The sequence below is a fragment of the Crocuta crocuta genome, unplaced genomic scaffold (assembly GCF_008692635.1).
Source record: "Crocuta crocuta isolate KB4526 unplaced genomic scaffold, BGI_CrCroc_1.0 scaffold687, whole genome shotgun sequence".
NCBI classification, from domain to species: domain Eukaryota; kingdom Metazoa; phylum Chordata; class Mammalia; order Carnivora; family Hyaenidae; genus Crocuta; species Crocuta crocuta.
Window position 1 is genome coordinate 1,940,283 of NW_027530182.1, and position 24,411 is coordinate 1,964,693.

Here is a 24,411-nt window from a genome sequence, read left to right on the forward strand (position 1 = left end):
GAATTTCCCCTTTTTTATAAGGACACCGGTCATATTAGATTAGGGTCCACCCTAATGACCTCCTCTTCACTTGATCACCTGCAAGACCCCATTTCCATAGAAGGTCACATTCACAGGGGCTGGGGGTCAGGACTTCAATGTATTTGAGGGGGTCGGCACAATTCAATCCATAAAACCCGGGAGAGTCACAGACACTCTCTAAGGCTCTGTTCTGGTCAGTAAAACAGAGATGCCCACCTCGTGGTGAGGATTAAATATGCCTGACAAGTAGAAAGCTGGACAGAAGACAGAACACTTACCCAATGCCAAGCATATGATAGTTGCTCAATAAATACTAGTTAAGCTAGCCACTAAAATTTGTGTTATTATTATTTTGCATGGATACACAGAAATCCACGCTTAACTGGGTGGAGATTTATGTTTATGTGGCCATCATGGTGCGCCGAGAGGCAATATACTATCTTCTTTTCAAACGTCTGATGCTTTTTCTCATCCAGCCTTTATAGGCAGGTTATAAGCCAGACACAGACCTCACCTCTCCCGCAAAGCTCACTTTGGAGATTTGGCGCCTGCCTTCTGCTGCTAGTTCATTGTTTGAAAAGTGCTGATGCCTCTCTTCATCCTCGGTGCCAGGACTCTGTGCCAAAGCTGCCCACACGAGCGAGACTTTCCCTGCATGCCAGGATTTCAGAAGGTGGAGCTGGCACCCACCAAACACAGTAAGAGAGGCCCCTGTGATACAACACACATATATGCACACGCACACACACGCACACACACATGAGCCAGCGACCAGAGACCCCAATCAGTCCATAAAGCAACTTTTAAAAGGAATAAAAATTGCTCGATCTCTTTGATGCTATTCAAAGGATCTTTTTTAATATATGAGAAAGCACATTCTAAATTCTGAACACATCTGGTGTCACTGCCAATTCCCCCCTCCCTCAACTAAACCCTCTTAATTCCATAATTTAGAAGCTCTTAAGTCACAGACGGATCTCCCTGCAGCCTAATTGGGTATCCTGTGTACTCCAGGCTGGATTTGATGCCCCACCTCAGCCTGGAAACTTTTTCACTGAGTCGGACAGGAAAAGTTTGGGGCGGTGGGGGCAGGGATTGGGGATGTGGTGACAAGGACAGGGCCCTGCCTGCTCAAGCAACTTTGACAGAAGAGCTGAGCTGCCTGCAGGAAAATGTTTGCTATTCATTTTGCCCTGACACTCCAGGAGAGGAGCACAATTTCTTTTGTGATTGGAGGTAATGTAATCTACAGGAAAATCAATGTGGGCTGACAGGAGAATCGCCCAACTGATCTGCAGACCAGAGACGCTGAACCACAGCGGGCTGCAGGCGGCGCTTTGGCAAAGGCGCTCCCTGCCGCCTCTGGGAGCGCAGGGTGTTGGGAAACTCACACCCTGGGGTGTTCCTGACTCTTCACCAGCCTGCCCACCCGATGCCCGGCTGCTAGACATTGAGTGACGAAGGACTCAGCTTGGGGGATGAGGCAAGGGGACCAGAGGGCCAAAGCACGCCCTGCTGGGTTCCGGACGGAGGCCCTGAGACTGTAAGATAGAGACAGAAAGAGACAGGGAGAGACCGACAGTCAGACAGACACACACGCATGCGTGCACGGACCTCAGTTTTAGATCGTCTACATAAGCCTCTATTAGTTTACTACTTTTTAAATTTAAAACATTCAGGCCGCGTACCTACCATCCCCAAACATGCCTGACCTTCTGTTATCGGGATAGAAAACGTGGCAAAAAAATGAAGAAGAGACTTAACAAAAAAATAACTCTCACTCACCACCCCCAAAACCATGTGCGCATCTGCTAGACCCCTCCGCCGGCCGGGTTCCGCTGACTTCAGCACCGCAGCCTCGGCAGCAACAGCAGCAAAGTTAGCAGGTGTCACCCCAATATGGTTATGAACTGCTTCCCATGAATCGCGGGCACACATCAGGATAATAGGCCCGGGCCGTCCCTTGCCCAGATGTCCCCTTTACCAGAGCCATGGCCACGGACCGCCTCCTGGCCTCCGGAGTTTGCTGTACGGGGTGACCAACATTCCCCCTCTGGGGGCACTTTTCAGGAATCTGTTTGACTACCTCTCTGTGTAGTCAAAACAGCCCGGCTGTCATTGCATGAAGCACGTGGAACACTGCATCCGGGGAGGTAATGGGTTAAGAATCACAACAGAGAGAGCACCTAGAGAGCCCTGGGGCGGGGGGCGGGTGATGCCCAGCACCAAGCCGGGCCAATTCAAGGGCTCAGGGCACAGCTGGGTGGCCCAGAATGGGAGATAATCCTGTTTCCGCCATTTTGCCTGATTGCGTGTGGGATGGGCCTCCTCCGCCCACTCCCCACCCCCACCCTGCACCACCACTCTCCCATGAACTTCCTGGCAAAGGCTTCCTACTTCACCTACTATGCTCCTGGCAGAAACTTTTAAGGCCAAAGGGGTGTCAGCTTCAAGCGTGGTCTTTTCAAAGATTTAGGGGGGTAATTCCAGGCCTGAAGGGGCTCCTTTTCCTTTCCCCCTGCACAGCCCCTGCCCTGCAAGGAGCTGATAGGGGCTCGGGACATCGGGACAGCGGGATCCAATAAATCTGAGGCCTGTCTAGGTGCTTCATTTATCAAGAGGCCTAATTTACCCAGGCCCTTTAGACTAATTGCAGATTTGCAAAAACTGCTGAGAGTGTAGAACCGAGCATTGTGAGTGTCCCTTGCCATATTTCTGCTAATGTGTTTCATCTGGAGTACATAAAGAGGCAGGGATGCTGATTTTAGACACAGCACTTTGGGGCTAATCCAGCTAAATGATTAGCCCTAAAATTCTGCAGTGATGTCATTTTCCCTACAGTGCTCTGCCAGTCGGCTTGTTTGCTTTATAGTGAGAAATATGTACTCGCAGACCCAGGCTAGCTGTCTCGGCATCGCAGGGAAATCTACCCTCCGTGGTGTATTTGGGGCAACGACGCCAGCCTGTACGTCGGTCTCTGGGTCTCTTTTCGAGATGACAGGAGTTGCCTGCGAGGCAGCAATCATGGGAAAATATAACTTCTTTAAGGGACTCGTGGATAAACTTTGCTCTCCTCACACACCCCGGCCACGTCCGTGAGCACATTCTGCCTACTGGGGAAGCCGTCCAGGTTCTGAGTGCCAGCAGCACCAGTGTGGTTGGGAGGGGTGAGTCCCAGCCCTGTGGGCACGTGCCAGCTCCATGGCCTCTCTGAGCCTCAGTTTCCTCTTCTACAAAACAGACAGGAATGCCCACCTGGCCCAATGCATCAGGACAGCTGAGAAGTGCAAAGGACAGAATGCATGTGTGAGGGCCGCCCCCGGTGACGAACACGGAGCTCTGCAGGGAGACAGTTCAAGTTCCAGCTCCATCTCTCCCAAGTTCTGAGGCCCTGCTTACTCATCGTCTCTGTGCTTCAGACTTCCTCTGCTTTCCACGTGGACAGTAAAAGTGGCCTCACTGGGTTATTGGCCTTAGCCTTCACCACCCTGCATCCAGCCCTGTGCTCTACACGTTAGAGTTGCCCAATGCATAGTAACTCTGGTTTGGGTTTATGCACTTCCCCAACAGTGGACCCATGGATTGACTTTAGAAAGAACTGGGCTGCAGTTTATGGGGGTTTGATACCTTTTGCACCCTGGAAAAGTTATTTTCCCAAAAAATACAAATAAGTCTGCACTGGGTACGGTCTCAGTTTATAGATAAAAGTTCCTGAGGTCAACTGGACATTCTGGAGCTCTTTGATATGTTTTAGAGGAGGAGTAGACATATCCTCTCCACACGTAGCCAAAGCCTTCACAGATTCCCAAGTGCATATCCTGCTTAATATTTGTAATAAACATTTATTGAGTGCTTAGTATATGCCCGGCATTGCAATATAAGCATTTTATATATAATCACTGCTCAATCTTAACTACAGCTCTCCAAGGCAGGCACTATTATTATGTCCATTTCACTGATGAGGAAGATCTTTGTAAGAACAAAGCCTTTACCCAAAAACTTGCACAGCTAGTAAGGGGCAGAATAGAAACTCAAACCTTAATCAGGCCACCCCCAAAGCTAGGGCTTGATCCAGGACATCACACAGAGAAAAAATCCACAGGAAAAAAAAAACCCTGTAAACACAGATTACAATCCAGAAGTGGTTTACTGAGTGCCAAGTGCTGTGCGGAGTATGCTGTCAACCCAGTATCTGTCATCTTCCCAACAGTGCTGCAAAACAGGAAGTGATATTGATCCCATGTTACCGATGCAGGAAGTAACGCACACGTAATTCTCCCAACTTACTGCACTTGAACATGGAGTTGCTGGGAGCCGAATGCAAAACCAGCTGCCTCTAGAGGCTGCCTTTTCATCGGTGTGCTTCGCTGACAGGAGAATGAGTCCTTCAAATGGGCTCATGAAGCAGACACCCATGACAGAATGACTGGACCCATAATCTTTATGCACTGGCTGTGGTTCTGTTGTGAGTATGATCTTAACAACGAGGCCAGAATAAATGAGGCTATGTCTTAGACACCTTCACAAGGCCGTTTGCTTGCCTAAAAACTCTACGACATGATCCTTCAGCCTGGAGAATTGTAAAATAACAGCCGGGGAGAAGCGAAGGGCAGAGCACTCCTCTGTGTTCTGAGTCGCCCGGTGTTAAGCTACCTTATTAATTGGCCTGCCTGGTGGAAGTGTTCATCCTGATGGATCAAAGCTTGAGCTGAGACGTAGCACCCAAAGCAATGGAGGCAACATTTGTCTTGCGTCCCCCATCTCCGATTAAGAAGCTGGGGGCACCAGCCAAATTGTATGATGGATTCCTCACACATCGTACCATAAATTCCCCCCCGAGGGCCAGGCGCCATGGTCCCGCCTGTGTCAGCACGCTCACACGCAGCCTCAGAACCATAACGTAGTGTTCTAGGGGGAGGCTGAAATTAATGAAACCCTGGCTGACATTTTGAGCACGCACACACATATCTCAAGATTATCCCACAAGTATATTTCTTTCGGAGAGAGTAGTTTTTCCATATTAAAAGATGGCATTAACCTTCAATACTCCATCACTTGCTTTAATTCTTTCCACCTGTAAATATTTCAGATAAAAATATCACATTGGCTGTGCCTGTGTCTTACAAATGTGGCTTCTATCTGGATTTTGGGGAGATGATAGGTTGAACTTTGTCACTTAGAAACTCATCAAAATCAGAATCTGTTGGCGCTGGTGGAAGGAACATGGAATTGGGGTCCACAAGGCTGGGCTCAAATATTAGCTTCTTCATTACCAATCCAGGAACTTTGAGAAAGTTGCTCAGGAGGTCAGTGCTTATAGGTGTGGAGTTTCTGCCCTGCAAAAAAAAAAAAAAAAAGAGGCTTTGGGCAATTAGTCCATTTTTGTTTTTCACTTCCTGAATTTAGATATGTACGCTGCCATAAGCATGAGTTGCAGCCCTATTTTCTGTCTTCTTCAAGGCTCCTTAGCCTCTTCCGTAACATCAAGAGCACATGTTCTTTTCCTGGTCCTGAGTTTGAGAGATGCTGTGTGTATAAGCCCAGTCCCATACTCTTGTCAAGGAAAGGAGGCCCAGGACAGTCACTGGAGCTAGTCAAGGGTCTAGAACCAGGCTTGCAAAATGGCAGCCTGAGGGTAGGAGCCATTCTACAAATATGTTTTTATTTGGCTCATACAGGTTTTTAAAAACTTCTGACACAAATGTTAAGGACTGTAAAAATAAGGAGGTTAAAAAAAACGTTAAACATCAGAAAATTTTTCCCTTAAGATCTGTGCCTGTAGTTCCTCTTGAAGAATCAGAATGCCTGGGCACACGGATGGTGTGAACGGTGCTTCGTCCAGACAGGCAAGCTCACTGCCCATCCCACGGTCACCAGCTCTCAGACCTCACGTATCCACATCAGCCACCTCATTCGTGCGCATTTGGTTCTGGTCCCTGCAGCTACTGCAGTTTGAACTTGCCTCTCCAAGTGTGGCCTGTGGACCAGCAGCCCCTGGGAGTGTGTTCGGGATGTAGAACCCCAGGTCCCAGCTCAGACGTCCGAAGTTACAATCCCCAAGTGATCTACATGCCTACAGAGGTTTGAGAAGCCCCCTTCTGGGATGGGCATGGCAATCCATGGCCTGCCTGCCAAATCCAGCCTAGGTTTGTAAATTAAGTTTTATTGGAATACAACCACGCCCATCTGTGTATGTGTTATCTAAGGCCGCCTTCACTTACAATGGCAGAGTTTAGTTGGACAGACCCTCAAAACCTATCTGACTCTACAAAAAGCGTGCTGACTCCTGGTCTAGAAGAATGACCTAAGAAAATATTTTATTATAGGTTCCAGTAAGACATTCCAAGTGCTAGAGACTCCACAAAGGGAATAAACATTCGGGGGCATTTCTTCATGGACACCTACCAATCAATGTCCCCTCTCCCAGCTTCTTTTTCATGTGGGGTTCTCACTTCCCAGCCCTGGAGAGCCCACAAAGCCACATCCCTGACATTGGCAGGGGGGCCTCTTCCATTTGGACATGCCACGTCCTGTTCGCCTCTCTCTCAGCCTCCCCGGCATTTAACCCCCTTTTTCATTCCTTTGCCAGGACTCTTCCTTTTCCTTTCCTGCTTTGCTCAAGTCTCCCCCTGGATGTTTTGGGCAAGTAAAACCCTGTGTCAGCCAAGAGGTGGAGGACAGGTCTGTCTCTCCGTGCGGAACCTTCAAGATCAGCAGGCTATCCACCTCGCCCAGGTTCACAGCGCTTCCTCTTTACTGGTGTGTTGCTCAGAGTGTCTATCACCTTCTGTTATCGCAGACTTATGTGTACAGACCTCCAGGAGACAGAAAGGCAAAAGGAGGAAAAGCCATCCTGCAACCTAAGTAAACCAAAGTGAAAGACACTCCAGTGATGATACCTATGGGCATTTTGTTGTATTCCTTTACTTATCTGGAGGTAGGAAATGCTGCAAAATACTGCAAAGTGAAATCGGTCTGGAGCCAAAAAAATGTCTAGAGCCGCACACAATTTCCATATGCGGGTATGATGAATTTTCAACTGACCAGTCAACAAAGACTCTTCATCTTCAAAGTGGAATCCAGCATTTCAGAAGGTGAGCCAGCCAGCAAGGTGTTCACCACATGGGGCGTCCACTGTGATTGGAAACTTCAGGTGGGCCCCAGAACTCGCACAGAGTAACTGGAGTATCAGGCAAGCTCCTAAACCTTCTGATGCAGAAGAGGAGGCTGGAAGTCTCTGAGGCCACAGGACAGCATATGGGGTTTTGGTGTCTGGGCTGAGGGGCGGGACCCACTTCTACCTTTCCACACCATGACACTGACCTTTGTCTATTCGAATGTGATTCCATCAGAGGAGGAACTGCAGAGAGCATCGTGCAAATTCTTTATATTTTTGAACCAGTAAAGGGTTTCACAGCCTGTGCTGGAGCTCATAACCATCTCTGCCAGGAAAGGACCTCAGGCAGAACTGAAATCCCTCTTGCCATGCTGTCTGCCTTCCATTTGTTCTGTCTTTCCTGAAGTAGCATTGGTTGCCATTCTGTCTTTAATAATCTTTCTGTCCCAGAGGATGGCTTCCCTATCCCCTCAGCCATTTCTCCTTCAAGTTAATAATTGCAGTTCCTTCCATCTTTCCCCATTAACCTGTTTTCTAACTCAAACTCGCTACCATTTCCAGATTCCTGGCATCCCTACAAACTGCCTTCTATCTTCAAAGTTGTATAAAAATGCATCAACTAAACATATGACTAGGACAGCTGTGCCGGATAAAATTCCATCACATCACAGATGTAGCCTGGATTTCTTCGGGAGTGTTCCAGAGTAAGAGTCTAGAACTGGGATTTTCCCATTCATTTGTTGTTTTGGAGTCAGGCACGAGGGAGGCAGTTGACAAAGACCTACTTAGAAGTAACAATCGTGGGGCGCCTGGGTGGCTTAGTCGGTTAAGCGTCCGACTGTCGCTTAGGTCATGATCTCGCGGTTCGTGGGTTCGAGGCCCGCGTCGGGCTCTGTGCTGACTGCCAGCTCAGAGCCTGGAGCCTGTTTCGGAGTCTGTGTCTCCCTCTCTCTCGACCCTCCCCTGCTCACGCTGTCTCTCTCTCTCTCTCATAGAAATAAATAATAAAAAAAATATTAAAAAAAAAAAGAAGTTAACAATCGTAAGATTAGTAATGATAGCAATGGTGTTAGATGTTTATCATATACAAGGCTCTGGACTAAGGTTTACACATATTATTTCACTCAGTCCTCATAATACTTCTGGGAGAAAGCACCGTTATCATGCCTGTATCCCAAACAAGGAAATTAAAGCACAGAGAGATTTAAGCAACAGGCTCAAAGCCTTTTCTAGAAATACTGGGTGATCTCCCCAAAATGATCCCATCTTGCTACAGAAAGATATAGAATGTCCCCCTGATGCAAGAGAAACCAAGAATCCTATTCAAGGAAGGGGCAATGGTTTTATTCCTCCACTGGACCCCCCAGCACCTAGCAACGTACCTGGTATATAGTAGGTGCACAGCAAATGTTTGTGAAATCATGGATAAATAAACTTCATTGCCAGCTTTGAACATGATGTCAGGGTTCAGTGGACAACTTGAACTAAGATCCAGGTGATAACATTGACTCACATCACTGACTTGGGTTGCCTGGTGGCTCAGTCAGTTGGGTGTCCGACTCTTCATTTTGGCTCAGGTCATGATCTCATGGTTTGTGAGTTTGAGCCCCAAGTCTGAGTCCTGCTTGGGATTCTGTCTCTCACTTTTTATTCCTCTCTCTCTCATTCTCTCTCTCTCTCTCAAAAATAGATATCATACAGAACTGATTGGAGACTCCTTCACCCCTGCTTTGTGCCCAAGGAAGGAAAACTTTACAGACCTCACACATATGTGTTCCTGCCCTCTGGCTGCTGATTGGGTCCAACCATGAGGAGGCACCATCAGGAGGTCAGGATGTGGGAGGAAGTGGAGTACTAATGCCTCAGCTCGCTTTTGACCAAGGCCCTAGGGACCATGCTGCTTCTTCTACCAAAGACCACAACTCATCAGTCAGCTGTGTGTCAGCCATGGCTCTCTCCCTAGGCTCCATCATGGCTCCTTCCCTCACCCCTGCAGCCCTTCTGCTTTTCTGCTGTTAATTAACCTGGTGCTCCCTCAGCACCCCTTCTAGATTCCCCTTAGGCCTTCTCACACGGCTGAAAATAGTCCTTCACCAACCTGTTTTCAATATCCCGCTTAAATGTGCTATCTGCTTCCTGCTGGGACCCTGACTGGCACTTCATTTGCGAAGTTAGGTTACACACACGCACATGCGCGCACACACACACACACACACACATGGGATATGGTATAGCAGAGGCCACCACGGGCTCCTTTCTAGGAAGTTTGCTTATGGGACCATACTAAGTCCTTTATTGTACTGCTTGGACCCAGGGGCTAATAGTTAGCAAGCTCTTCCCAGGCTCCAACTGGCAATAGCCGCCCAGATAGGATTTGTCATATTTTGTTCAAAGTAAGAACGAAGATCCTAATACTATCTTTTGGAGTATTGATCTGTACCATCACAGGCCTAACTTTAAAACCATATTAAAACAAAACCCATTCCCTTCTGAGGTTTCCATGTCCAGATTAGTGAAAAGTCAATCTGTTCAAGGTAGCTCTTTTTGCTCACTGCATCTTGGAAGGTGGGGGTGGTGGGTGAATGAATTATATGAGCCTTATGGGAATGAGGTCAGGGAGAAAGGGCCAGAATTCCCTCCTGGAGGTGAGATTCAGGCTTCAATCACTTTCCCAAAAACCTCAAAGTGAGAAGTCCTCAAAGCCCCAGACTTTGTCTGTTTTCTGCCCAAGCCCAGTAAATCAGCCTGTTCACATACCACTCAGTCCAGCATCTGCTGAAGCAGTCTCAGGCCTTAAAGAAACCCAGGCTGAGAAAGTTCCCTCCAAACCCGGTCTAGAGTTTACGAACCTTGGCCAACCTTTCCCAAGCACTTGGCCCAACAGGCAGGTCTGGGCCTGGTTTAGGGTTTCAGAGTGGCAGTTTCAAAGCCGTCTCATTATTACTGATGACCAGGGCTTGCTGAGAGCAATAGTGTTTTATAGCCCACTGAGCAGAGGGCCCCAGGAGCTGTGGGGGATCTGCTGCCTCTGAACTTGTACGAGGCACCAACTGCACAGGGGGTGGAAGCCACATGCTTGGCTGAAGCTGCCCTAAGTGAAGGTTGTGAACAGCAGACAAGCAACTCCTACATTCCCATGCTGCAGCCCAAAGGCAGGGCAGCAATATCCGGTGTGGCCTGTGTCCTCATCTGTGGCACTCTCCACAGTGGGGAAAGTGCAAAGAAACTGTATGCAACAGCTGGGGCCGTTGGAGCAGGTTTTGCTCCCGCAGGACATCATTAGGTGCCCTTAGAATTACAGTTGTTGCAAATCGGATGTATGTTTCCACTCATTGCCTGGGCCATCTTGGTCAGACTGAGGCCCATTCTTTACCAAAGACCATCTCTTTACTATCAGCGTTCATCCTTTGAGTTTCTGGCCCATAGAAGTCCCAAGAAAAATTAGAGTTCAGTTTCAGGGAATCAAAGGAATAGCATTTACTGAGGGCCAGTTTTTATCCTTGAGTTCGACACTGAATGTTCATAGCAACCCTAGGAGACAGCAGCTGTAATTATTCTCGTTCTTATGGCTAAGAAGGCTGACACTCAGATTTTTAAGCAAAGTCGTATAGCCAGAAAGGAGAGGCCAGGTTTGTCTGACCCAGGATCAGGGCCAACCCCAGATCTTGTGTTGGGTGACAACAGGGAGACTTATGTGTAGCCTGCCTATTTTCTATTCTGCTTTTTATTTGCAAAATGTGGGACATGACAAAAGAGTAAGTAAAATCCATATACAATCTCACCAGTTTTTAAAATACAAATAAATGAGGATGCAAAATCCTTGTATTTCTGTAATCCCAACCTCTCATTACCAGTTAGGAAGCCTTGGGCTGCAAGAAAGAGAGCACACGTGGCTCCTGTTGATGTAGGCAGTTGGACATGGATTATCCTGTGGAATATGAAGTTCCAAAGCAACATGGATCCAAAATTGGTTAACTTGGCAACTCATGACATCAATGAAAACCCAGGTTCTTTCCATCTTTCCTCTCTGCTGGCCTCTGGGTGTGCATCTGGTCCTGGGATTTGGATACCTCATGGTTCTAATATGGCTTCAGCGAATCTACTGTCCCACTCAGAAGAGACAACATAGGCAGAATACCCAACTCTGTCTTTTAAGAGCAAAGAAATTTTTTCCAGAATTCCGTCAGTAGATCTCCTATCACTTCTCGTTGGCCAAAACCAAGTCACATACTGGCTCCTAACCAGAATTGGTGTTGACTGGTTAGCATTCATCCCAGGGCTGGAAATGGTCTTTTTTTCCCCAAGGGGCATATGCCTGGATAAAGTTGAGGTTCTGTCAGAAAGGGAGGATGGGAGGACTGGACCCTGGATAGGCAATCAATAACGACTGTCAAACCCACACACTAACACATATAAATACACACAGCCAACCACCAGTTATTCCTATTATTAGTTTGTTAATTATGTCCCCAGATGTATTACTATGCTTTAAAAAAATGTGTATGTAAATGTTGCTACTTTTTTATTGAAAGAAATCTGGAATATTTTTCTAAATGGTGTTCTTTTCATGCCAGAACATACAGATTTAATTCATATTTTTCCCATAAGCATATAACATTCATTGAGAACTATACTCTCCTTTAAATAACCACTCAGCTATTGATGGACTTTTAGGCCGTCAATAATAATTTGTATTATCAGCATGGCTTTGACCAAACAGCCTTGTACATGCATTTTAAACATTGTATGCTGTTATTTCTAAAAGATAGCTGCCTAGAGTGAGCACTTTTTTTTTTCAAGTAAGCTCCATGCCCAGAGTGGAGCCCAGTGCAGGGCTTGAACTCACCGCCCTGAGATCAAGACCTGAGCTGAGATCGAGAGTTGGATGCTCAACGAACTGAGCCACTCAGTCACCCTGAGCACTTAAAACTTTCTTTTCACAGATTGTATCCATTTACACTTCCCTGAGTGCTGTACTAGAGTGCCTGATTGTCCATAGCCTTGCCAGCAATTAAAATTGTCATTTGGATTATTGTCAACACAAAAGGTTTTTGAAAAATGGTTTTTCTTTGTTTTCAATGAAAACAGCATGAAACAGGCTGGAACACTCTGAAAAGTCCAAGTTCAGCGTGGCTGACCCACAGGGAAGGGCCCCAGAGGAGGGTCAATGGGGTGGAGGTGGAGGGTGTGAGTAGAGTAACAAGATAAAAGTAAGAAAGCCAGTTAACAAACTTTATAGTAATCCAAGGGAGACCAATGAGGGGGGCCCCAGCCGATGCAGGCCAGTTGAGGAGAGCAAAGAAGGCTGGCCGGGTGAACTGGTGAAGAGGTAACTTTGACAGTATGTTGGAGGTGCAAGTCATGCAAGGAGGCCAGCCCCGATTTCCCAGAGTTGCAGGGGTGTGCAGATGAGAGCTATGAAGCCTGCCTTTCCATGGGTGAAAAGATTTTGCTCAGACCAACACTCTCAACCCCAGTAGTCACTTTGTGGGACACTGTTCTTTCATTAGGTCTTGTCTCTGGGGAAAAGAAGTCATGTATTTCATGTATGGAGAGAAGAATGAGTATTCACAATCGGGACTCTCACAGATGCTCTCCCCCCTCAAGGCTGCCTCCTACAGTCAGTCCCCAGACTCCCACTACTGGAGTTGTGAAAAATACCTCATGGAGGCGGGGAAGGCAACATAGAACTTGAAGTCAGACAGGAGATCTCAGAATCCATGCTTTTGTAAATTCCTCCTTTGGTGTGAGAAATGGCTCATGATTTCGAAACAAACGTGTGCTTTCACAGCATTGCTATTAGTACGTTGAAGAAGACAAAGGGCGTTCAGCTGGGTGGCTAGTTTGAAGGCATTCCCTGTGAGTCTCCACCCCAACCAACAGCGAGGACAAGAGAGCTACCTAGCAGACAGCCCTGGGGGGAGAGTGCTTCCCTTCCACCAGGGGAAACGTCTTGTTTTCAGAGCAGCAAACGTTTCTTCCTTCTGTTGTTTGTAATTTTAAATGTTAACACCTCCCTCAAAAACTGAGTGAAAATCGATCATCACAAATGAACAAAAAGGGGATAGTGCTGGTGGGTATTAGCAAGTTTATTTCACCATTTTTATTTGGTTATGAATGTTCAATTCATAAAGCAGTTCACCCTTATGACAATTTCAAATAATCCATTAAATTGTTCTGGGCAATGCCATTATTGGGGTACTTTTTTTTAAGTAAATATATTATTGGCTGCCATTAAATTGTGTGGGTAGCACTTTGATCACATATATTCCATTCATTCAATACACTTTTCTGAGATGTTTTTCAACAAGTGCATGTTATCTAGGTTGTCTGTCTTCTGTCCTGCTTCTATATGTTGAAATACACTAACATTGGTTTAAAGTAACAGTATTGAGGGCATTGGACAGCCAGGTTTACCTCGCTTTATGCAATACATTTACTCCCAAAATGTTGCATCTAAATGGCATTTTGTAAATTGTCTCATATTTTATGTTCTTTTAGAAAATAAAAAAATCAATACTAAATTCTTTTATATATAAATTGAAATGCTTCATGCCAAGTTTGCCTAAACTAAGGTATACCTAAGAATCATCTTTAAAATTAAGTAAAGACTGAATGCACATACATTTATTTATGCATTCATTCAACAAATATTCATTGAGTACCTACTGTGTGCCAGGCTCTATATTATATTATATCATACTCCAGTGAGACAGTCAGACTAGACAAATAAATAATTGTATAATATAATTTCAGGAGGCCAAAAAAAAAATGCTTTAAGGATAAATAATGCAGGAAAAGGAGATAGAGAACCCGAGTGGAGAATGTATTTTAGACATTGTATTCACTTTCTACTGCTGTCTAACAAATTACCACAACTTAGTGGCTTAAAGCAACACAAATGCATTATCTCACATTTTCCATGGTCAGGAATTGAGGCCTGGGTTTGCTGTAAGTCTCACAGTGTTGTAGTCAGAGGGTCAGCCAGGGCTGGGTCGCATCCGAGGCGTGGGGTCCTCTTCCAAGATCATGTGTTTGTTGGCAGAATTTAGTTCTTTACAGCTGTAGAACTCAGGGAAGCCGAAGGAGAATATCTGTTCCTGCTTATTCCTCTTCTAAGGGCTCTTCGGATGAGGTCAGCCCCACCCAGGATAGCCTTCATTTGATAAACGCCAAGTCAAGTGTTTAGTAACTTAATTATGGAAGTTCTATCTCATTACGTCACAGATTCTACCTGCACAAGGACATTACACCAGGGGACAGTGATCATGGAGGCCATCCTAGAATTTTGCCTGCTGTAGACAGAGTGGTCAGGGAATAACTTTCCATGGGGGTTACCATTGAACAAAGACTTGAGGTTAAAAAATCAGAGACTGAGTTATATAAAGGTCTGGGACAAAAGCATACCAACATATGCAAAGGCCCTATGGCAGGAATTGGTATATTCGGGGAATACAAGAAAGCCAGTGGAGTTGGAGGCTAAGGAATGAGGGGAAACATGGTATGAGGTGAGATCAGAGAGGAAGACGAGCCACAGATCATGAAGAACCTTGTAGGTCATGGTTAGGAATATGGAGAACTCTGGGTACAGAGTGATATGATCAGTTGAGACTTTAATTGCCCTTGTTGACTTCTTTGTGAGGAAGGAAGTGTAGAATGGAAACAGAGAGACTAGGGCTAATGTCTAGGCATGAGCTACAGGTAGTTTGAACTAGGGGGCAGGCACTGAGTCGGAGACAACAAATCCACACTGGATTTTAGAGGTAGAGCCGATTAGATGCTCTTAAAATGTAATGATTTAAAAGTACACACTCTGAAAATAAATAAATAAATAAATAAATAAATAGATAGATAGATAGATGATAGATAGATGATAGATAGATAGATAGATAGATAAATTTAAAAAAGCATACACTCTGGATCCAAACTTGCTGGGTTTGAATCCTTGCTCCGCCACATACTAGCCATGGGAGCTTGGGGAAATTACTTAATTTCTCTGCATTTTAGTGTCTTCATCTGAAAAGCGGGACTTAACCTTATGGGGCTTTGGGAGCATTCAATAAAATAATCTGGGGCACATACTAATTAATAGGCAAATGTCATTTATGTACATATCAACGATGGCTGCTGCGTTTATCGATGATGGATTGGACGTGGAATTTGAGGGAAAAAGAGAACTCGAGGACATTTTTAAGGACTTTGGGCTGAGTAGCTGGGAGGATTGTGGAATCAGGGAAGACTGGCAGATGCTTCAATGTCAGCTCTTCCAATATGCCAGGGATTAGAATACAGTTACATGACGCACACATTCACCCCTGGAGAGCTGTGAAGCTTGGTTAAGTAACTCAACCTCCAGGAACCTCAGTTTCCTCGTCTGAAAGAATAGATGGGATTAGTAATATCCATCTTACAGGGTGGGAACCTCTGGAACACAGTAGAGCATACGGAAATGTGAGAAATCTTGCCTCTGCAAAGTGGAAGAATAGGGCAGAAGGAGTTTTTCAATTCTTGTTATTGAGTGAGGTAAGAGCTGTCTCCTTTATGCTCAGTTAGACAGAGGATAATGCTGCAATGCCTTTGGCACCCACTTAAAGCAGCCTGAGTGAGGGGCGCCTGGGTGGCTCAGTCGGTTAAGCGTCCTACTTCGGCTCAGGTCATGATCTCATGGTTCGCGGCTTCGAGCCCCGCGTCGGGCTCTGTGCTAACAGCTCAGAGCCTGGAACCTGTTTCAGATTCTGTGTCTCCCTCTCTCTCTGACCTTCCCCTGTTCATGCTGTCTCTCTCTCTCAGAAATAAATAAAACATTTTAAAAAGTTTTAAAAAAATAAAAAATTAAAAAAAAATAAAACAGCCTGAGTGAGACAGCTAGCTGCAGGGACTGTCACTGGAAAGCTGCTAAGTGGAATGGCTTTGGCTTCCACTATCCATCAGACTAGCTGCGATTCTAGTTACCTTACCACCTGACCAAAATCAGAAGTAAGTGACTCGCTTAGCCGGGTGGTAGAAAGGGGCTCTGGTCTCCTGGCTACCCCAGGACACTGCAGTCAGGGCTGGGACACTTCCAAACACGTGCCAGCTCACATACGGACACACTCTAGGAAACAACCAGGGCTGAAGAATCAAGAATACACCCACCCCCCTGCTGTCCTATTTGATAATTCCTAATTCTTGACATAAAGTGCCCATTTTTCCTCATTTGCCTTATAGTTCTCACAGAACATGAGAACAGAAAAGGACCCCGGATTTACTGTATAGATAGTTCCCACTGCTACCTCAGGATCTCGACATTTTGAAACCAGCTTCCTAGCAGACACCTGCCTTGTCCCACACTGGGTCAGGACTTCCTGCTGCATATTCTCAGCGTTCTCTACAATAAGCCTTCGTGGTCACAGTTCATAATTATGGCTTAGATTAAGGTCTGTGTTCCCTCCTACCCTGTAAATTTTGTGGGGACAGAGAGGATATCAGTTTTGCTCACCACCATGTCACTAGAACCTCACACAGACAGTCACCTGAGCCACTTGGCCCCCGCTACTTAGCATCTACTAATTTGCCAGGCCTGTGCAAGGTGCTGGGAGTCTGGTGGTTTGCAAAACATACTCATTGACTTTAAAGGGCCTATAGCCAGTGCAATTGTTAACACTCTCACCAGTGGTCAGCTGGGATGGGATATTGGTGGGAGGGAATATGTCATCATGTACATTATCTCAGACATTTGAGAGGTTTTGAGGAAGATCAAGGGGAATGAAATCAGATGGTTATTGCTAGGAGCTATTGACACATCACTTCCCAGCAAAAGTCCTGTTAAACTTGGTGCTGTGCACTCCTTTTACTTCCCTCAGGCTTCCAGAAACAAGAAATCCACAGACAAGGAAAGAAGTCCCCATCCTATCAGGAGTAAATGACCCCGATCAGGGGGATGTAGGGCTACTGTCACATAGTGGGGCAGGAAAGAAAATGCTTGCACCAGGTGATCCACTGGGACACCTCTTGGTATCCCTCCACCCAGTTGTGACGGTAAATGGACAGTCTTGGCAACCCCAGCCTAAGAAGGGAATGATGGCCTTCCTTCTTGCTTCACTTTGGGACATCTCTGAAAGGTCACTCCAGCTTCAGAGCACCCTGAGAGACTAACAGAAGCCTCTTTGGCAACTACACTGTAGCTCAGCTCGTCTCTCTGCCCGTCCCCACTTCCCTCACCCCTTCCAGGCCTAGTCCTGAGCAACTACTCTAATGGGAACACCCCATCTCAGCATTCTGCTAGCTAACGTTGATTGATCATTTCCTATACGCTAGGTCTGATAGGATGTTCTCCAACCACTTGTGCCTACTGAGCACTCAAAGCGTGTGCTGTAAGTGAAAAATACATGTCAGATTTTGAAGACTTAGTATACAAAATAAATGTAAAATATATGGTTAATAACTTCTTACATTGATTACATCCTGACATGGTAATATTTTTTGGTAGTTTGAGTTAAATAAAATATATTATTTAATTTTCTCACCTGTTTCTTTTTACTGTTTTTAATGGAGCTAGTAGAAAATTTTAAAGTGTTTGTGAGACTTTCATTTTGACTCACAGTATGTTTCTATTGAACAGTACTATCATAGACACGAAACAAATGTTATTTATAATAATGCTGAAAATAAACACTATTTATATTCCCATTTTACCAACAAGAGAACTGGGGCTCCAGGAGATTAATGAATCTCCTCAACCTTACACAGTCAAATTATGGTAAGACCATGATTTTAATCTAGGTGAGGACAGACAGGGCCCACGGAATGTAACCTGGGCAGTGATACTGGACCCCACACTCAGGAGGACTCGGCTTAATGCTCTAATTGTCTTTGAACTTGGATCTGTAAATGAAGTCTTGTGGGACAACAGAACATGTGCTTGAGCAGAGGAGATGCGCACAATGTGAGCCTCCGCCATTCCTTGCCTCCCCATTCACATACAGCGTTTGAGATGCCTGATGTCCAATGGCACCGAGTTTCGGTGGACCATGATGCATGCTTGTTCAGTGAGACTCAAAGTGAGTACAAGGTAAGTGTGTTATGTCTACGAGTAAGTAAACAGGGGGTGCTGACAGCCCTGAGAGGCTACATCGTTTTCATTTGAACCAGAACTTGCTTCTAACACAGAAAGAGCGCGATAGCATTCTAAGAAACACAAACGATCAGTGAACCCTGTCCTATCCTTTCTAACTCTGGTTGCTTCCCTTTATTAGCCAACCACTTACACGGAGAATGATAACGTGGAAAGAAAGAGAGGGATGGGACAACCCACAGCTTCCTCCCATTCCGTTTTCCCTCACTCACCAACTGGCCAACGATACAGATGTTGGTAGAATGTATGCATATCAAGAAGCAAAATTAAGGAGTTGAGTTAGTTTTGTGCAATGTCTCTGTTATTCTAGTAACAATGAAATACACGTGTGAGCTATGAAATAAGAACTGTGTCATTGTAATGATTCTGCATGAGTTCAATGCTCTTATGTTTACACTGAAAATTGGCATTCTGCAACATAAAATTGAACACTACAAGATATGCTAGTAATTTAAGATTTTCTTTTCTCTTCATGTAGAATGACATTGAATAGCAAATAGAGAAACCACCATGATAAATCAAGAGAAAGACCATCAGGAAAAGGAAAAAGCTTTATTTTTTTAGTACCTTGAATGGCATTTTTCCTGCTTTTTTGAACAAGGGACGCTGCATTTTCATGTTGCACTAGCCCTCACAAATGTAGCTGGCTTTGGAAAGAAAGTTCTGGAGGTGGCACTTAGATGCTATTTTGTATTGCTTATGTGAAGACAAGTCCCCTTCTCAGAACCATTGGATGTCTGTTATTAAGAAGGGCTGTGTTGACTACCATTATGCTATGTCCTGTTTGTGTCACATACCCATCTGGCCATGACACTGAGTTTCCATTTCTAGCCTTATTTTCCTCCAAAGCAGTGTGGTAACAATGCAACCTCTCTTTCCAGGTATCTATGAGAATGAAGTAAACATGCTGAATAATTGTCATATACCTACACTTGTGGAGGGAGTTGTGATTTTTATCCCACTCATACTGCCACTGGAGGGCCAGAGTGTCATTGTAAGCCAGGTTGGACCTGTCGTGGGAGAAGTCAATGGGCAGGGCTCGTGGTCTATTGAGCAGCAACAGCTATGCCTGTCATGGAGATTGCATCCTATCCACAGTTTTGTGGAGAAAACGTGGCTTCCTGTCACATCCAAAGAATGGGGTAGGGAGTGTCATCCAGCAGGTTTGGGAAGATCAGGAAGACACCGGACACTAAGCAACATACTAAGCACCTCTGGGTCAGAATCTTCTGTCCAAAACCCAAGTGAACCTGGGATGAACCCCCAGCCAAACTCCCCAGTTGAAAAGTTCATGTGAACTTTGGGGTTTTGTTGCAAAACATGTAATCAGGCCAAGTTTCAGGCTCCATAACAAAATTCTTCCCAGCCTGGTTAGTCAGCAAGCCAGACTGACATTAGTAAGTGCATTTCCATAGAAAAAGAAGGTGCTGCTTAATTGCATTAGAGGAATTGTACCACACTCCATGGGAGACCAGTGACATACTTTGACAAGCACAGGGAAAACTTACTCCCCTCTGTGCCATGTCCATCTTCTTTGCGGTCGTGGCCATTACCGCGGAGATAACATGCAAAGAAAAGCTAAATTTTGTTTTCCTGAAGAAAACCAAGTTGGCTGTTCCTTCTTAGTAATGATCACAACAAGCACCCACCATATTGCTACCAAACCATCCTACTTCCTTACAGTCACAAGCATTGAAATTCTTTTAAGCACAATGACCTTGTGATTTAGGAGTTCCCAAAAGGGAAGGGAGTGGTAAGTGAGAGGAGAATCTAGGGTAAAGAAAGAGCAAATAGAGATAACACATTGGTGATTTAGTGTTGTTTGTTATCAGGAAAAATAGAGAAAGAATGTGGAATAAAATCCTTCAAAGACAGTCTTTCAAAGTACACACAACTCAGGGGGAAAATGTTTTAGGAAGGAAGTAAAAAATTATGGATGTTTCAAACAGGAAAATTGTATAAATGGACATTTCCTAAAACGGGAGTGTTTGTGCTTCTTGAAAGCTCGGAATCATATTTTTGTAACAGGGATAATATTTTGCAAATATTACACTTCCAGCTTTCTGGTTTCCTCGTAAATCACCTTCCCCTAAGTCTTCCACCTCCAAGGCTGAGGCACAAGGCTTCTGGCCCTAGGGATACTGCCTAGAACAAAGAGACCATTGATCAGTTTGAATCTCAAAGCTGACTTTCTTGACCTCTTAAGCAAGAAAATCATCTTCAAAGCCAGGCATTGTTGAAAAGGAAGGGGATTTTCTAAATTCCTTTAGCTCCCATTAGTATATCAGGAGCCATACCTGGTGGAATAGATCCTAGAGATTTACTCTCTGCCATCAGGATGGGATATGGAGGTGTGGCAAAGGGGCTACGTTCAGCCTAACGGGTTGGATGAAGAAGGCGAAGGAGACAGGAAGATCAGGAAGGCAGGTGGGTCCTGAGCTCTTCTCTCAGATCCTAAGCCCTGGAAAGGGGGCACAGTAGAAAGACTGAGGGAAGACTGAGAAAGTCTGGAGACTAGAGACTCACTCCTTGTCTCCCTTCTGTGGGGAATCTCAGGGGAGGCTATGAGTTTGAGAAGTCCCCCGGGGGGTCACTGCCAACATGATGCAAGGCAGTGGGACAACAGTGGAAGAAGGTAATCAGGGCTGCGAGCCTAGGGCAATGCTCTGGGTCCCTCATGCTCCCAGACAGCACATAGAGCATTCTAGGGTATAGGGGTGTGAGGGTGGGGTGATGAAACCATGCTCAGGATCAAGAGGCCATAACAGGCCCTGAGAGCAGGAGAAACAGCCAGAAGTGAGGGGCTTTACATCACTTTACCCGAAAGGCCAGGTGGACAATGATCCTAGTTCAAGGACCAGGTCACTTTGGTGCAAAGCCCATCAAGGATCCAGAGGATCCCCCATGGTCCCCTTTCCCCTCTCCTGCCAAATAACATGAAGCCTCTTTAACCACTCTGGGACGGAGAAGGAGCTTTTACCTAAGGAGAACAAGATGTTTAAGGGAGAAAATTTAAACCGGTCCTAGAAAGGAATTGAATTTCTAATAACCAAAGTATTTAAATTAAAATGAGAACACTTAAATTGGAAGAGATTCAGATATGGTTAATTGGCAAGTAGGGGGTGTCTAAAGAAGCTCACACCAGCCTGATATTGCACATCTGAGTAGGGTGTGAGTGACTCTGCAACCCTGTTACATCTTTATTCCTCACCGCTCCTTACCATTCGATTGAGTGTACACATGTCATCTTCCTTCAAGTCAAAGCAGATTTGGTGTTTGGAAGTGTCCTCCGGGAAGCCTAGGGGCACAAAAAACTTTCTTTAATGTCCCAAAAAGGCAATAGCAATTTGAAGTTTGCAAGAAATCCTCTTGAGAGGTCCTCAACGCTCACATCGCTTGAATTGAAATCAAAGCTGCGGGAAAGGCTAGCTGAGCCCCACTGTGCTCCGTGTGACAGTGGAGGTGAGCATTCTTTGGCAGGGAGCAAAGTGTTGCCCACCTCCTGGCAGGTGGGGGGTGGGGAGCACTGGTAGACATGGAACAAAAAATCACAAGAGTCCAACTCCCTTAAAAAGTCTCTGTTGAACCCATTCATTATGTGTTGAAACAGCTAGACCGACTCAGGCTGGCACAGGAAAGGAAGGTGACACTTCCTGATGAGGAGTGACTAGGAAAAGTTAGTGACCAGGGCTCTGTTCTCATGGACACCTGTGTCTGGCAGCTCCAGATATGTGCAGGGCATCACTGATGGTGGCTGCGTGCACATAGAAATGGGGCCCAGGCAGAGCCCAAGGGCCCATCTAAGGACATCCAAGAGCAAAAGTTCAAAAGCAAAGCCAAATGGGGAAGGTGGGAACAGAGTCAGAAAAATGGTTATGATGAGGTTTGAGGAAGGTGGGGGTCCAGAGCTGATGGCCAAGAAAGAATTCCTGAAGATGTCTTTGGTGCAAAAAGGTGATTTTATTAAAGCAGGGGGACAGGACCCAGGGGCAGAAAGAGCTGCACTGGGGTTGTGAAAAGTGACTGGCTATATACTATGGAGTTGGAGGAGGTGAAGTCAAAAGGGAGACCTCCAAAAGGACTTTGATACCTGAGATACCTGAGATACCTGAGGCCTTGCTATTGCCAGGCTAAGGTGGTTTTTCCTCTAGTAAGGCCTTCACATTAAGACAGTAGGGGGTTCCTGGAAAAATGTTTTACTCTACATTTGCCTCAAATATTTGTCAACGGTTATAAAGAAATTTAATTTTACCTGCCATTTCCTTCTTGCCTTTGTTACCCAAATCACTGTGGAGGGGAGGGTGATGTTAGGGCTCCAGGAAACTGAGTCTAGAGGTTCCTGGAGATTAGGTGATTGATAAGATTGCCTTTTTCTTGTAATGTATTAAGATTTGTAAACTGAGGGAGACTCATGTCCTGTATGACTGTGATCTGTATCAGTTGGCCGTTTGTTTTCTCTACTTTCCTTTGTTCTTGGGAAGCCAGGGGTGCCTGAGGAATATTACACATATCCCACCTGGGAGGAGGAGGGGCTGTGCTAGCTTGTGCTTGGCCGTCTGCTTGCCTTATGGTCCTTCATCAGTTACACATGTTGGGTCATGACCAAGGTGCTTAATTGTTGCTGAATTCCCACCTGATTGTCATGGGCTGTATTATTAAGGTACCTATACTGAGAGGCTTCTCTTGCCTGCCTCTGCCAGCCCTCATTGATTTTCAGCAAAGTTTATGAAAATTATACCCAGGACCTGGAGAAGCCTGGCTTCTTGCAAACACGTCAAGCATCAGAAAAGTTCAACCCAAGGTACTCAGCCAACTTGAGCATCGAAGATTAAAGTATGACCTGGTCTGCGTTACCGCTGAACGTCAGATGTTCAACAAACAGTACAGAAACCTTTAGAATAATGGTTCTCCCACCTTTCACCAGCATGCCACCAAATTCCAATTGGTGCGTGAAATTCATTTGTGTTATAACAGGGGTGCATTCTGTTCAAGTGATGTCTGTCAGATGGAGGTGAGCCAATCCAGCTTGCAAGAGTGTGGAGCGGGGTCTGCCTGCCTGGGAGAGAGTGTAAGAGGTGAGGCATAACACAAAGCCAGCGCTCAAGGTAGAGTGGTGTTTACATAGGGGAACTTACTCAAGAATGTATAATGGTGTATTATGGAGGTGGTCAACAATTCTATTCAAGGACAGCTCAGTGCTGAAGGACAGGCAAGGAAACAGTGAAATAACTATGATATAACAATTGCATCAGGATTACGACCTGATTCATAGATAAAAAGAGCACAGAGTACAAAAGGAGAAAGCTCCACTGGTTTAGTAGATTGCATTCTTGAGGAAGGAAGTCATGTACTCTGTGTATGTTATTGTCACAGGCTGACATACATGAATGTGATGGTTAATTTATGTGTCACATGTGTCAACTTAACTGTGCCACAGAGTGCCCAGATGAAATATTTTTTCCTGAGTATGTCTGGGCAGGTGTTTCTGGATGAGATTGGCATTTGAAGAGGCAGGCTCAGTAACATTGCCTCTCCAGTGTGGGTGGGCACCATCCAAACCCTTGAGGGCCTCAGTACAATGAAAGGTGTGGAAAGGAGGAATATGCCCCTTCTTCTTGTCTGCCTGCTTAAGCTGAGACATGGGTCTTCTCTTGCCACTGAACTGGGATTTATATCATTGGCTCCCCCTATTCTCACCTCTTCCAACTCAGACTAAGTTACACCACTGGGATTCCTAGGTCTCCAGTCAGCCAACAGTAGACCATAGGACTCAGCCTCTATAATCATGTAAATTAATTCCTCATAATATCTCTGTATCTGTATTTGTATGTATATGTATATCTCCAATAGAATATTTATAGATATATCTTGATAGATTGATAGATACATAGAGATAGAGATAGAGATAGAATATCCTACTGGCTCTCTTTCGCTGACGAATCTCAATACAATTAATTCTCAAACTCCCAGTTTGTGCTGGAAAGGGCATCAGAAATCATCTAATCCAACCCATTCATACCTCTATACATAATTGATTATATGTCCTACGAACTGTGTTAAAATAGAATGAAATCTTGCCCTCAGTGTTCTCTCACTTAAGATGATATCGCATACTTTATGTCACAGAATCATAGATTCTTCGATTGGAAAGAATTAAAAA